The following is a 13151-nucleotide window of genomic DNA, read 5'->3' as shown; positions in this document are numbered from 1 at the left end:
CACTAACCTTGAATTATCTTCATCAGATGACACTCATAGGACTTCATGTTACACAATACATGCATGTTGTTTGATAAAGTTTACATTGGCGCGTTAGATTCACTAGTTCCAAAAACATCAAGTGATATTGCATAGCCACATCGTTTCAACAGAAATACTCATCATAAGATGTTAATACAAGTTATGCACATGGAATTATAGATATACCTCTCCTTAATGCAACCGCTGTGTCAGATTTCAGATTTACGGAAAAAGCAACCCATGCAATAATCTGAGACGGCACTCAGAACAGTAGCCAAATTAGCCTCCATGTTGGAGTCAACAGAAACCAGAAAAGACATGATAAATGTTTCCTTACCTTTGATGAACTTCATCAGAATGCAGTCCTAGAAATCCCAGGTCCACAATAAATGCTTGATTTGTTCGAAAATGTCTGTTATTTTTGTCCAATTAGCTACTTTGGTTAGCACGTTTGGTAAACAATTCCAAAGTTACAAATGCGTCCACGATAAGGTGACGATATGTCAAATAGTTCCGTAATAGTCAGTAGAAACATGTCAAACGATGTACTGAATCAATCTTTAGAATGTTGTTTCCATATATCTTGAATAACGTTCCAACCGGAGAATTAGAATGACTTGGTGGAACGCAAGTCCTTCCCCTGTGAACGCGCCTGGTGAAACATGGTCCACTCATGGCAGTGGTGATGATTTCCACTTTGCCCCAGCTAACACACCTGACTCCAATGATCAACTAATCATGATATTCAGTTTAGAACGCAATTAATTTAAATCAGCTGGGTTTGTTAGCGATGGGGGAAAAGCATGACATCAATCAGGCCCCTGAGGACTGGAATTGCCCAGGCCTGGTCTAGGCTGTCAGGTAAGGTGGAGGTGTTATGATCGTTAACTAGCCTCTCAAAGCACTTCATGATGACACAAGTGAGTGCTACAGAGCAATAGTAATTTAGTTCAGTTATCTTTGCCTTCTTGGGTATAGAAACAATGGTGGACACCTTGAAGCAAGTGGGGACAGCAGAATGCAATAGGGAGAGATTGAATATGTCCGTAAACACTCCAACCCGCTGGTCTGTGGATTCTCTGAGGACGTGGCTAGGGATGCCATCTGGACCCGCAGCCTTGCGAGGGTTAACACGCTTAAATGTCTTACTTACATTGGCCATGGAGAACGAGAGCCCACAGTCCTTGGGAGCGGACCGTGTTGGTGGCACTGTGCTATCCTCAAAGCGCGCAAAGGTGTTTAGCTTGTCCGGGAGCAAGACCTCGGTGTCTGCGACTTGGCTGATTTTCCCTTGTAACCCGTGATTATCTGTAGACCCTGCCACATACATCTCTTGTCTGAGCCGTTGAATTACAACTCCATTTTGTCTCTGTACTAACGTTATGCCTGTTTGATTGCCTTTACAGAGGGAATGATTACACTGTTTGTATCTGACCATAGTTCCAGTCACCTTGCCGTGGTTATATGCAGTGGTTCGTGCTTTCAGTTTTGCGCGAGTGCTGCCATCTATCCACGTTTTTTGGTTTGAGTAGGTTTTAATAGTCAGAGTGGACACAACATCCCCTATACACTTCCTGATGAACTCAGTCACTGTGTCTGTGTAAACGTCAATGTTATTCTCTGAGGCAACCCAAAACATATCCTAGTCTGTGTGATTGAAACAATCTTGAAGCATGGATTCTAAATATACCTTAGCAAGGGTACTTCCTGTTTGAGTTTCTTCCTATAGGAAGGGAGGAGCAGAATGGAGTTGTGATCTGATTTGCCGAAGAGAGGGCGTTGGAGGGCCTTGTAGCTGTCCTGGAAGGGAGAGTAACAATGTTTGAGAGTTTTTGTAGTGCAAGTGCTACAGGCAATGTCTTGATAGAACTTCAGTAGTGTGTTCCCCAAATTTGCTTTGTTAAAATCCCCAGTTACCTTAAATGCGGCCTCAGGATACATGGTTTCCAGTTTGAACAAAGTCCAGTGTAGTTCCTTGAGGGCCGTCGTGGAATCGGCATGAGGGGGAATACACACGGCTGTGACTATAACCAAAGAGACTTCTCTTGGTAGGTAATACGGTCGACATTTTATTGTGAGATATTCGGGTGAACAAAAGGACTTGAGTTCCTGTAGATTATCACAATCACACCATGAGTAGTTTATCATGAAACAAACACCACCGCCTTTCTTCTTCCCAGAGAGTTCCTTATTCCTGTCTGCGCATGTACTGAGAACCCAGCTGTCTGTATGCATGGGGACAGTATATCCAGAGAGAGCCATTACTCTGTGAAATAAAAAATGTTCTGGGTTACCATGTCTTTCAGCGCCGTCTTCAGTTTGAGTGCCCATCTTCAGTTAGAGTGCTGAATGAACACTTCGGGAGAAAGTACAGATTAATGGAACAAAGGCATTTTGGAGTCAACACAGACTCCTGACTATCAAATTTCACAATTTGAAATTTTTAAGTGCCAGGTTTAGAATATTGTAGCTGATGTACGTTGTGATCTTGGATGTGCTGCCATTAATTATTTCTCTCGTAACTATTACCTAAGGGACAGAGATGTGCTCGAGACCACCCGGTTTGTTTCTCATTCATCAATGCCCTCCCTTCCTTTGACCTGATTTCAACTTTATCCACACAGCATCTCTTGCCCTGTCGGCACCATTGAGAGCATCTTGAATGGCTGCATCACCCCTTGGTATGGCAACTGCTTGCATCCGACAGCAAGGCACTACAGAGGGTAGTGCATACGGCTCAGTACATCACTGGGGCACGAGCTCCCTGTCATCCAGGACCTCTATATCAGAGGAAGACTCCAGCCATCCAAGTTAGTCTGTTCTCTCTGCTTCTGCACGGTAAGCAATCAATCAATCAAATGTATTTATAAAGCCCTTCTTACGTCATCTGATGTCACAAAGTGCTATACAGAAACCCAGCATAAAACCCCAAACAGCAAGCAATGGAGGTGTAGAAGCACGGTTGCTAGGAAAAAAATCACTAGAAAGGCCAGAACTTAGGAAGAAACCTAGAGAGGAACAGGCTATGAGGGGTGGCCAGTCCTCTTCTGGCTGTGCCAGGTGGAGATTATAACAGAACATGGCCAAGATGTTCAAATATTCATAGATGGCCAGCAGGGTCAAATAATAATAATCACAGTGGTTGTTGAGGGTGCAACAGGTCAGCACCTCAGGAGTACATATCAGTTGGCTTTTCATAGCCGATCATTCAGAGTATCTCTACTGCTCCTGCTGTCTCTAGAGAGCTGAAAACAACAGGTCTAGGACAGGTAGCACATCCGGTGAACAGGTCAGAGTTCCATAGCCGCAGGCAGAACAGTTGAAATTGGAGCATCAGCACAGCCAGGTGGACTGGGGACAGCAAGGAGTCATCAGGCCAGGTAGTCGTGAGGCATGGCCCTAGGGCTCAGGTCCTCTGAGAGAGAGAAAGATAGAAAGACAGAGAGAAAGAATTAGAGAGAGCATACTTAAATTCACACAGGACACCAGATAAGACAGGAGAAATACTCCAGATATAACAGACTGACCCTAGCCCCCCGACACATAAACTACTGCAGCATAAACACTGGAGGCTGAGACAGAAAGGGTCGGGAGACACTGTGGCCCTGTCCGACGATACCCCCGGACAGGGCCAAACAGTCAGGATATAACCCCACCCACTTTGTCAAAGCACAGCCACCACACCACTAGAGGGATATCTTTAACCACCACCTTACCATCCTGAGACAAGGCCGAGTATAGCCCACAAAGATCTCCACCACGGCACAACCCAAGGGGGGGGGACGCCAACCCGGACAGAAAGATCACTTCAGTGACTCAACCTACTCAAGTGACACACCCCTCCTAGGGACAGCATGGAAGAGCACCAGTAAATCAGTGACTCAGACCCTGTATTTGTGTTAGAGGCAGAGAATCCCAGTGGCGAGAGGGGAACTGGCCAGGCAGAGACAGCAAGGGCGGGTCATCGCTCCAGTGCATTTCCGTTCACCTTCACACTCCTGGGCCAGATTCCACTCAATCAGCGGTATAAGCGGTATTGGTACCCGAGTGCCAAATCTGGGACCTAAGGGCTTTTGAACAGATTCTACCCCAAATCCATAAGACTGCCAAGCAGTTAATCAAACGGCTACCCAGACATTCTGCTTTTAACCCATAGCTAGATGTCCATAGTACTTCAATCACCGAACCTACATGTACATATTACCTCAATAAATCAACACAAGTACCTCTTACTTCAGTACACTAAGTCATTACCGGTACTCCTTGTATATAGCCTGTATATAGCCTTGTTATTGTTATTTTATTGTGTAACTATTTTACTTAATATTTATTGTTAATTTTCTCTTTAACTGCATTGCCAGGAATGGGCTCATAAGTAAGCATTTTACTGTACAATCTACACACTTGTTGTATTCGGCGCATGTGACAAATCCATTAGATTTGATTTGTATTAACTTTTTAAAAGTTAAGTTGGCACTCTTCTGTAGAAAACATACATAAGGGTAGTTCTAGAGACCGGATTGTAGGAACAAATTTCATTTAAAAAACATTTAAAAATTGGCAAAAATGTATAAAACTTGTTTTTGCTTTTTTCACTATGGGATATTGTATGTAGATTAATAAGGGGAAAAACCAATTTGATTAATTTTAGAATAAGGCTGTAATGTTACAAAATGTGGAAAAAGTGAATACTCTCCAAATGCACTGTATTTACATGATGGGTCATGTGACTTGGTTACCATCGTCAGGTACTAGCCAGGTAGCCTAGTCAATCAACAAGTCAAATCTATCACCATCCGTTTCAAAATACTCAAATTATAACCCAATTTATGACATGGCAAGAGGTTTATCAGACCTCAATTGTCACTCTCCATGGAAATAAGTTTTTAAAATAGTTTTATGGTCCGACCTAGCTAGCAACCAATGAAGCTGGAGAACATGCTAGCTAAGCTAGCTAATTTATGCATAAAAAAAATCTACATACACATGTTCACAAATAACTGTATTACCCCCTAACATGTTAATATAAACACGTGGTAGATTTGTATGTTTCTCTGACTCTTTACCTGTACAAATACTAATATTAGCAGTACTTGAAACAAGCTCAACTGCCTGGCAGCCATTTCCCCAACGGTCAACATTTGCTATGGTGACCAAGGTGTCACATGACCGTTTGTATTGTAAATAAATTGTAAAATAGAGTTCAAATCATGTTTTTTGGGGGGGGGAATAAAAAACCTTAGTTCTTTTGTTATGTCTTTGTTTTAGTATGGTCAGGCGTGCGTTGGGTGGGTTGTCTATGTTAGTTTTTCTATGATTTGCAATTTCTGTGTTTGGCCTGGTATGGTTCTCAATCAGAGGCAGCTGTCAATCGTTGTCCCTGATTGAGAACCATATTTAGGTAGCCTGTTTTCTATTGTGTTTGGTGGGTGATTATTTTCTGTTTTCGGTCGTTTCTCTTTGGTATTTTTGTTATTTCAGTGTTCATTTTAATAAATATGGACACATGACACACTGCACCTTGGTCCTCGCCTTCTTCCACCAATGGCCGTTAGTGTATGTAAACTTCTGACCCACTGGGAATGTGATGAAAGAAATAGAAGCGAAATAAATCAATCTCTCTACTATTATTCTGACATTTCACATTCTTAAAATAAAGTGGTGACTGACCTAAGACAGGGATTATTTTTCTAGGATTAAATGTCAGGAATTGTGAAACTTGAGTTCAAATGTATGTAAATTTCCGACTTCAACTGTACATGACAGACAAGTGAGATTGAAGGCGATTCTCTGCTAGTACTGTACCACAGAGATTTTAAACCCAGAAGCTCAACATCAAGAGACTTCCGGGAACGCTTGCAAAACAGACGAGACTAGACAGGGGTTTGAAAAGGTAGAGGTAGTTTCTTAGCTCTTAATTTAAAAAAAATCTAAAGCCACAACAGAGTCGAGCCAATGTCTTAAATAGTTACACGTTATTCCTCCAACCTCATGAAAGTGACAAACGAAAAGTTTTCATGAGCAGTTCGGTGCGAGACAACCGTTAGACCCGATGACTTGTTTCTATGCTAGCCAAAGTCACCTACAAGTGTGATTGGCTAAAACTGCTTCTCTCATAGAAATCACCAATCTTCATATTGTACTGTATTTAACTGTACTATGTTACATATGGCACTCCTTATGAGAGTGGATCCAGATAGCTTCCCTAGCAAGAGAGCACAGCAGGATCGGATCAGACCAATGATGTTTAAAAACCCTGGTGCTGTATAGAAGCCACCGGACAGCCACCATGGCACTCCTCAATTGACATGTTTATTCTATTACAGACACCTGAATGCATACTTTTAAATATATTATGTGCGCTAAACAAAGATAAAAAATGAAAAAATATAAAACATTTACCGTAAAGTTTGTTTTGGTACTAATATTACTGTCCCCAGTACGACAACAAAATACTTAAATGTAATGTAATTTTGTCCTTGAAACATTTAATTGAAATACTGTAGAATTCCATTCATCTCTATGGAGGACTGCTCCTACTGGGAAATGCCAATATGGCCTACTGGCTTCAAAGCCTCTCAATGGCCAATACATAGCATCGTCAGTCAAGGATTTATATACGTCATTGGATCAGACACACTGAGAGGAGTCCCCCCCCCCCAAACACACACACACCAGGATTTATCATTACCATGGAAACATGGGGGGGAAAACACACACACACAAACACATCACCTCTCCTCCTTACCCCTCAACCCCAATGCAAATAGCAGAGTGGGAGTCATACCCCAACTTTCCCTCTGGCCCTGGGGCTCACATAAATACATACATCCAGTAAATTTACTATACACAAATGCACAACAGACTTCAGAATACTTTCATGGCCTTAGATAGCAATCATGCAACATTTTAGTTATAGCAGTGAACAAAGTGTACTTTGAAACATGTTAGATTGCAGTAACCAATAGCAAACATAATACATTTCAGACATGGCAATAAGCAGTATCACTTTATCCTCCTTTATTGTGTCAGAGGAACAGTAGCCTCTCTCAGTATTCCCCCTGATATCTTGAAGCATCTGTGACCAGCATATATGGTGACCAATCTAGGAAGGAAAACTTTTTTACTGTCCATTACAGTGTTTCCCAGGATTGACCTACTCTCTTTGTTGTGCCAGCACACTAAACAAGAAGTACCTGTCCTTTCAGGCAGTCTGAGAGGTGCTGATATCAGGACTGCAATCATCCACCCTTGGTTCTTTAACCCCTGATGCATTTGAGGAGTCAGATGGCATATTTTGCAATCTACAGGATTCCATACCGGATTCCATTCGATGATAATGGACAGACAAAATCCAATAGAAATCTGCAATTCCACAACACAGATACATCCGCAATGGGTTAACTCTTTAGCCCCGTCAGTGTTGGAGCGCTGTCCTTTGACCCTGTGAGTTTGTGGAGGTCACTGCGTGTGAAGACGACACAGGTGGAGCAGAGCATGGCCATGATGCTGAGGGAGCAGGCTGAGGCCATATAGGCACTGACACTGTGAGACTGCTGTACTATGGAGCCCAGACACAGAGCAGGCAGCACCTGGCCAGAGAACAGAACACAATAGAATAACCATTATTGTTGAGGCAAATAACACACACTCGTCTGTTCACTGGTCTAACCTGTAGAACCTAGCTTTAGTGTTTACCTGTGAAAGCAGGTAGGCACTGTCTAGGATAGCCATGTCTAGACACATCCCTCTCTGAGGCAAGGGTATGGGCTCTCCTTCTCTCTCCAGGGGAGAGGGCAGGGGTATGGGCTCTCCTCTCTCCAGGGGAAGGAACACGTGGGGGGAGGTGGAGGAGGAAGAGAGAAGGGGAGCCCCGGGGAGATTGACCCCTCTGGATACCTGTTGCCATGGATGTGGACGGAGTCAGGGGGAACAAGGGGCTTGGAGTGGATGTGGTCATCACTATCTCCTGGGTGAGAAGGTCTGGATTTGGAACTGGAGAAGAAGACCTGAAAGAAAGAAAGAAAGAAAGAAAGAAAGAAAGAAAGAAAGAAAGAAAGAAAGAAAGAAAGAGATGGGAGGAAAAGACAGAGAGATGGAGAAGAGAGAGCGATAGAGAGAAGAGGGTGGGATTGGGTTTATCTACTGTGATCACTTCCCTGTCAGAACAAGTAGTGGTAATCTGTCTCACCTGTCTGTCAGAGTGGTACAGACACAGCAGGGTGTAGGGCAGGACCTGCAGCACACAGAAGGTATATCCAGTAGCTGCGGCCATGACAGTGATCATCACTACACTCTTTGAGAAACTCATCACAGCTGTAGCTAACGCTAGCAGGACCACACTGCTAACATACACAGCCCGGGTGCCTAGCAACACTATCCAACGCTCCATCAGGATGGAGCAGATCACTGAGGTCAGGCACTGCAGGAATAGACCCACACTCGCCATGCGCACACCTGGGGAGATACGGGGGAAAGTAGGTGTATGAGTGTATTGAAATGGATGCATTGACAATCTAATATGAAAATGTTAAAAGAGTTTAAGATAAGGAGTGAAAAGGAAAAAAGGAGAAGACAAATTTGCTGCAAACATTGTGGTAAATGAAAAGATAATAATCAAGTAAAAGTCTGTCCATCCTACCTTCATCGTATCGTAGTCTCTCCTGTGTTCCAGGTGTAGCGTTGGGTACTCCCCGGTACAGCCCCACTCCCATAAAGTCTGTGTAGAACAGCATGAAGCTCATCAGAGCCATCCAGCTGAACAGTTCGGCTACAAACAGCCTGCGTATGACTGCCGGCACGTGCATACACACACTGTACATGCGTGGCAGCGCCGACACACACAGCGACACACTCCGCCCCACCGCCAGCCGCACACACTGAGGCCGCGGCAGCAAGGAGTGTGCACAGTATCGGCTTAGGGCGGAGCTAACACTAAGATCCTTCCTAGTTGTCTCTCCCCCTCTGGTGTATCTTTCCTCTGAGATGAAGACTGTGCTGAGGAGGCAGGTGAGGAAGATGAGGGTGAGCAGGGCATAGATGAAGGCCTCCTGGCCGCCCAGGTAGGCTGCTGTCGGGGCATGGCTCCAGTCCAGGGCTGGCAGCAGGTACCTAGGATGAGACAGAGAGGGATATCACAGGAGGACTCTGGTCTCTTTTATGATATGATCTCTGTCCAATTCACTATCTCAGAGAGATGGAGAGAGTTACCCTGCCCCAGGCAGCACCTGGGGCTGATCTTTAGGGAATAGAGAGCGAGTGAGAGCAATAGATAGAGACAGAGAGGTACCCCAGGCATCCTCCCAGGCTGATCATCATTGAATAGACAGAGAAGGCCCTTCTGCTCTCCTCCTCTCCTGGGAACTGGTCTGAGATCAGAGCTTCCAGCGGAGTGAAACAGGCCTGTGGATCACAACAGTCATTTAGCTTCTATAAACACCGCATGCACGCACACACACACACACACACACACAGTAAGGAGCAAAAAAGACCATTTGAATTCAAATCAAGAATTTAAATATAGTCAGAAACATCTATATCACAATGCTACCTAAGCAAAATTCCGGTAAACTACAGCAATTACAAGCCCATAAACTACTTCACTCCAACTCAATCAGATTTGTTTTTTTATTTAACCTTTTTTTAACTTGGCAAGTCAGTTAAGAACAAATTTGCATTTACAATAATGGCCTAACCCAGATACAGATACAGCACTAGTGTATTTATACTATTTAACAATATATTTTCTGCTCTACCTGCCCAGAGAACTCCAGCAGACAGGCTGACCCCGCCAGCAGGACCCTCTCCAGCCAGCGGGGGTGCTGTGGGTAGAACAAGGCAGCTAGGTGAGAGGCCTGGGGCATCACCTGCAGGCCCAGCAGAATCCCCACACAAAGTAGCCAGATGAATGGCCGCCGCCGACCGAAGCGTCCATGCCACGAGTCACTATACAAACCGATCATGGGCACGAAGATCAAACCCAGAACTGGACCCACTCCTGAGAGAGAGAGAGAGAGAGAGAGAGAGAGAGAGAGAGAACAGGAAGGAAGAGAAGGAGATCTACTTCAGAGCTGAAGAACAAATAATTTATTCAAACCATGGTCATACAGTGTTCACACTACAGTCATTCAAGAATGACAATATGGTCAAGGAGTGTTGACTCACCCAGCACCATGGTCATGTAGCGTTCCTCCATGCCGGCCTGCAGCAGTAGAGGGGGGATGTAGAAGGTCCCTGCAGCCATACACACCTCCAGACCACAGGTCAAAGCATTCACCAGCAACAGCTGATACACACGGCCCTGCATGACTCAAAGAAGCTTCCTCTGTCTATACCTCTATATCTATCTATCTCACTCTCTGGTCTATCCCCTACTTTCTGTCTCTCTCACACAGTTTCTGAGACAACTGTGATACAGGAGTTTATAGTGACTGTGTGGACAGGACAGAATGCTCTTCTCTATCCATGTAATCTAAGGGTCTAGGCTTACAGGGGGTAGTCCTTGAGTGACCTGCGTATGTAAATGAGTACGTGGGGCAGAGTGAAAGGAGGCTGGTGTTTGTGTCCCATGCTGCTGTCCGGAGGTCCCAATGTCTCTTTACTCAAGATAGTGGATAACAGACAAGATAGCTGATTGGATGGCTTCCCCATGTATAGTGTTGTCTGTACTCACATTGCACTTCTGGCAGACAGAGATAGTGGGAGAGTTGTATGTCTAGCTCCGTCTATTTCTCTCTGTCCTATGGAGGTAGTAGAGAAGGGTCAGTGAAGATAAAGGGTTCCAGTTTTGTGGTCATGCCTGGTGAGTGTAGGTGTAGTTAACTCAACTCTGCCAATCAACAGAGAAATCCACACATGGAAACATGGGCCCTGGGAGAAGTAAGAGAGAACAGGCTAACATGAATAGTCACAGCATGATAAAGGATAAAATATCATAAGTCATACTGGATGCAACAAGCTTCCAAATGATTTCTACAATCATTTATACATGTGTTTCCCTACTAGTGGGCCTGGACTTGGGCTTTAGATGGGTCACAAATGCTGAATCTTTAGTAACCACTGGAATAAACTGGTTATAAACAGGTGTGGAGTTAACACTTATGACAGAGAAGAGGGGGGAAAGCAGGGTTCCATTTATCTATCTGCCTCATCCTGTAACTAGCAGGGAAAACAGGATGGAAAACGATTGATTAAGATTCCAAGATGTGATATATTCAAATAAGACACTTCAGGTGAGCTGGAATATACTGTAGCTTTCCAGGAAGGAATCAAATAAATCACTGTGTACATACACCCTGCCAGTTTTATGTACCTTCAGTCATCTGACCATTAACATTCAACACATTGGTGCAGATAGAAATGTCTGCTTTAAAGAACTGAGGGAAAGGATTCACAGTTGATCCAATGTGGGAGCGTCACGTGTGTGTGTGTGTGTGTGTGTGTGTGTGTGTGTGTGTGTGTGTGTGTGTGTGTGTGTGTGTGTGTGTGTGTGTGTGTGTGTGTGTGTGTGTGTGTGTGTGTGTGTGTGTGTGTGTGATACTTCTGTGGATCAGCTCGGTCATTTCATCAGTAGATTAAATTTCACTTCCTTATGTTATAAAATGCATTTTACCAAGACAAATAGGATTATTCATGTTCTGAATCAGTCATTATGGCCTTTCTCTAACATATCATTAACATTATATGCCAAAAGTCAGATTTAGACTTTTTCAATAATAAGCACTGAGCTCGAACCAGGGACTGCAGTGACGCATCTTGCGTATAAAATGTCTTAGACCGCTGCGCCACTCGGGGGGCCCTCGGGAGCCCTGTTGACAGTGTGGTGCTGCTTTTTTAAAGTAACATTTGAGGGTTTTACATGGTCGTCTGCAAAGTTGTTTGTGAGGGTCACAAAAAAGTTAAATCAGCATGACACAAGCTGAGTTAAATATAAAAGGCTTTGAAAATAAAAAGCTTGCAGGTATGCTCAATACGCCGTTGACATTTCACAGAGATAAGATTGTTTGTGTGAGCTATCCTACAGTGTGTACACTGAGGTGTGTCCTCCTCTTTCAGCCTGGCTGCCAGCTCACCTCACACACAATGCAATCAAACCCTGACACAATACGTGGATACCTAGTGTACTGTGTCTAGATAAAGCTATCAGAGTTATATCAGGAACAAGACATTGACTTATAAAGACTTGGCATCACAATTGAGACAACTTGACAAATTAAATGAGGAATATACATAGTCCTGTCATGTCCAACGTGCAGTTGGAACACAGGAGTGATGGTTGCCGATAATGGCCCTCTGTATAAGCCTTTCCAGCTACAATAGTCATTTACAACATGAACAATGTCTACAATGTATTTCGGATCAATTTGCTATTTTAATGGACAAAATGTTTTGCCTTTCTCTCAAAAACATTTTCTACGTTTTCTAAGTGACCCCAAACTTTTGAACGGTAGCGTATATATAATAAGATTTCACAGTAAGCTCTCTGTCATTTCATTACTTTTATACAGGTAAATCAATTATCTATTAAAAAACATCTTGACATTTCTAATTCCCACACTTAAATGATTAAATGAATAAAGACATTTTATAGCTAACACTTCTTCAATTCTGTTAAGTATGGTCTAATCCATCACTACAAAACTCACAGTCTAACGTTCCTCTGGGTCACTCGTAGAGCTGTTTCTGTCCACTCCTCATGTGCCTATGTCTGTCAACTCTCAGAAGGAAGTAAGTCCTCAATCAGAAATTGACCTAGGTAACACACCTGTTGTGATGTGTGTCGCACCTGAGGTGAGGTAACACACCTGTCTTCAGCTGACGTGGGAGCTGTCAGGAGTGCCAGGCTCAGGTTGGGAACTGGAATATCAGCATTCCCATTACATGTCCTGGAGAATTGACTTGTAGGGACTGGGCTAACTACCACAAGAAAGTGTCAGCCAAAAGCAGAACAGCGGCTGTCACTAATAGTAGAAAACACACTTCTTAGGACACATACTCCTAGGAACACATCGCTTAGGACAATGGTTTCCAACCCTAGTCCTGGAGAGCTTTAGGGTGTGCAGACTTCTGTTCCAGCCCAACACAACGTCTGTTCCAGCCCAACACAACTTCTGTTCCAGCCCAACACAACT

At 43.8% G+C, this 13151-nt stretch overlaps 1 pseudogene; it reads right to left on the bottom strand.

Moving 5' to 3' along the window:
• Nucleotides 1–6317: 6317 nt before the first annotated feature.
• On the bottom strand, nucleotides 6318–12828 carry LOC135541989 (solute carrier family 45 member 3-like; annotated as a pseudogene).
• Nucleotides 12829–13151: the final 323 nt, after the last annotated feature.

This window comes from Oncorhynchus masou, chromosome 6, assembly GCF_036934945.1.
Source record: "Oncorhynchus masou masou isolate Uvic2021 chromosome 6, UVic_Omas_1.1, whole genome shotgun sequence".
Lineage (NCBI taxonomy): Eukaryota > Metazoa > Chordata > Actinopteri > Salmoniformes > Salmonidae > Oncorhynchus > Oncorhynchus masou.
Note: the sequence above shows the minus strand (reverse complement) of the source record. Positions and strands in the feature narration are given on the sequence as shown.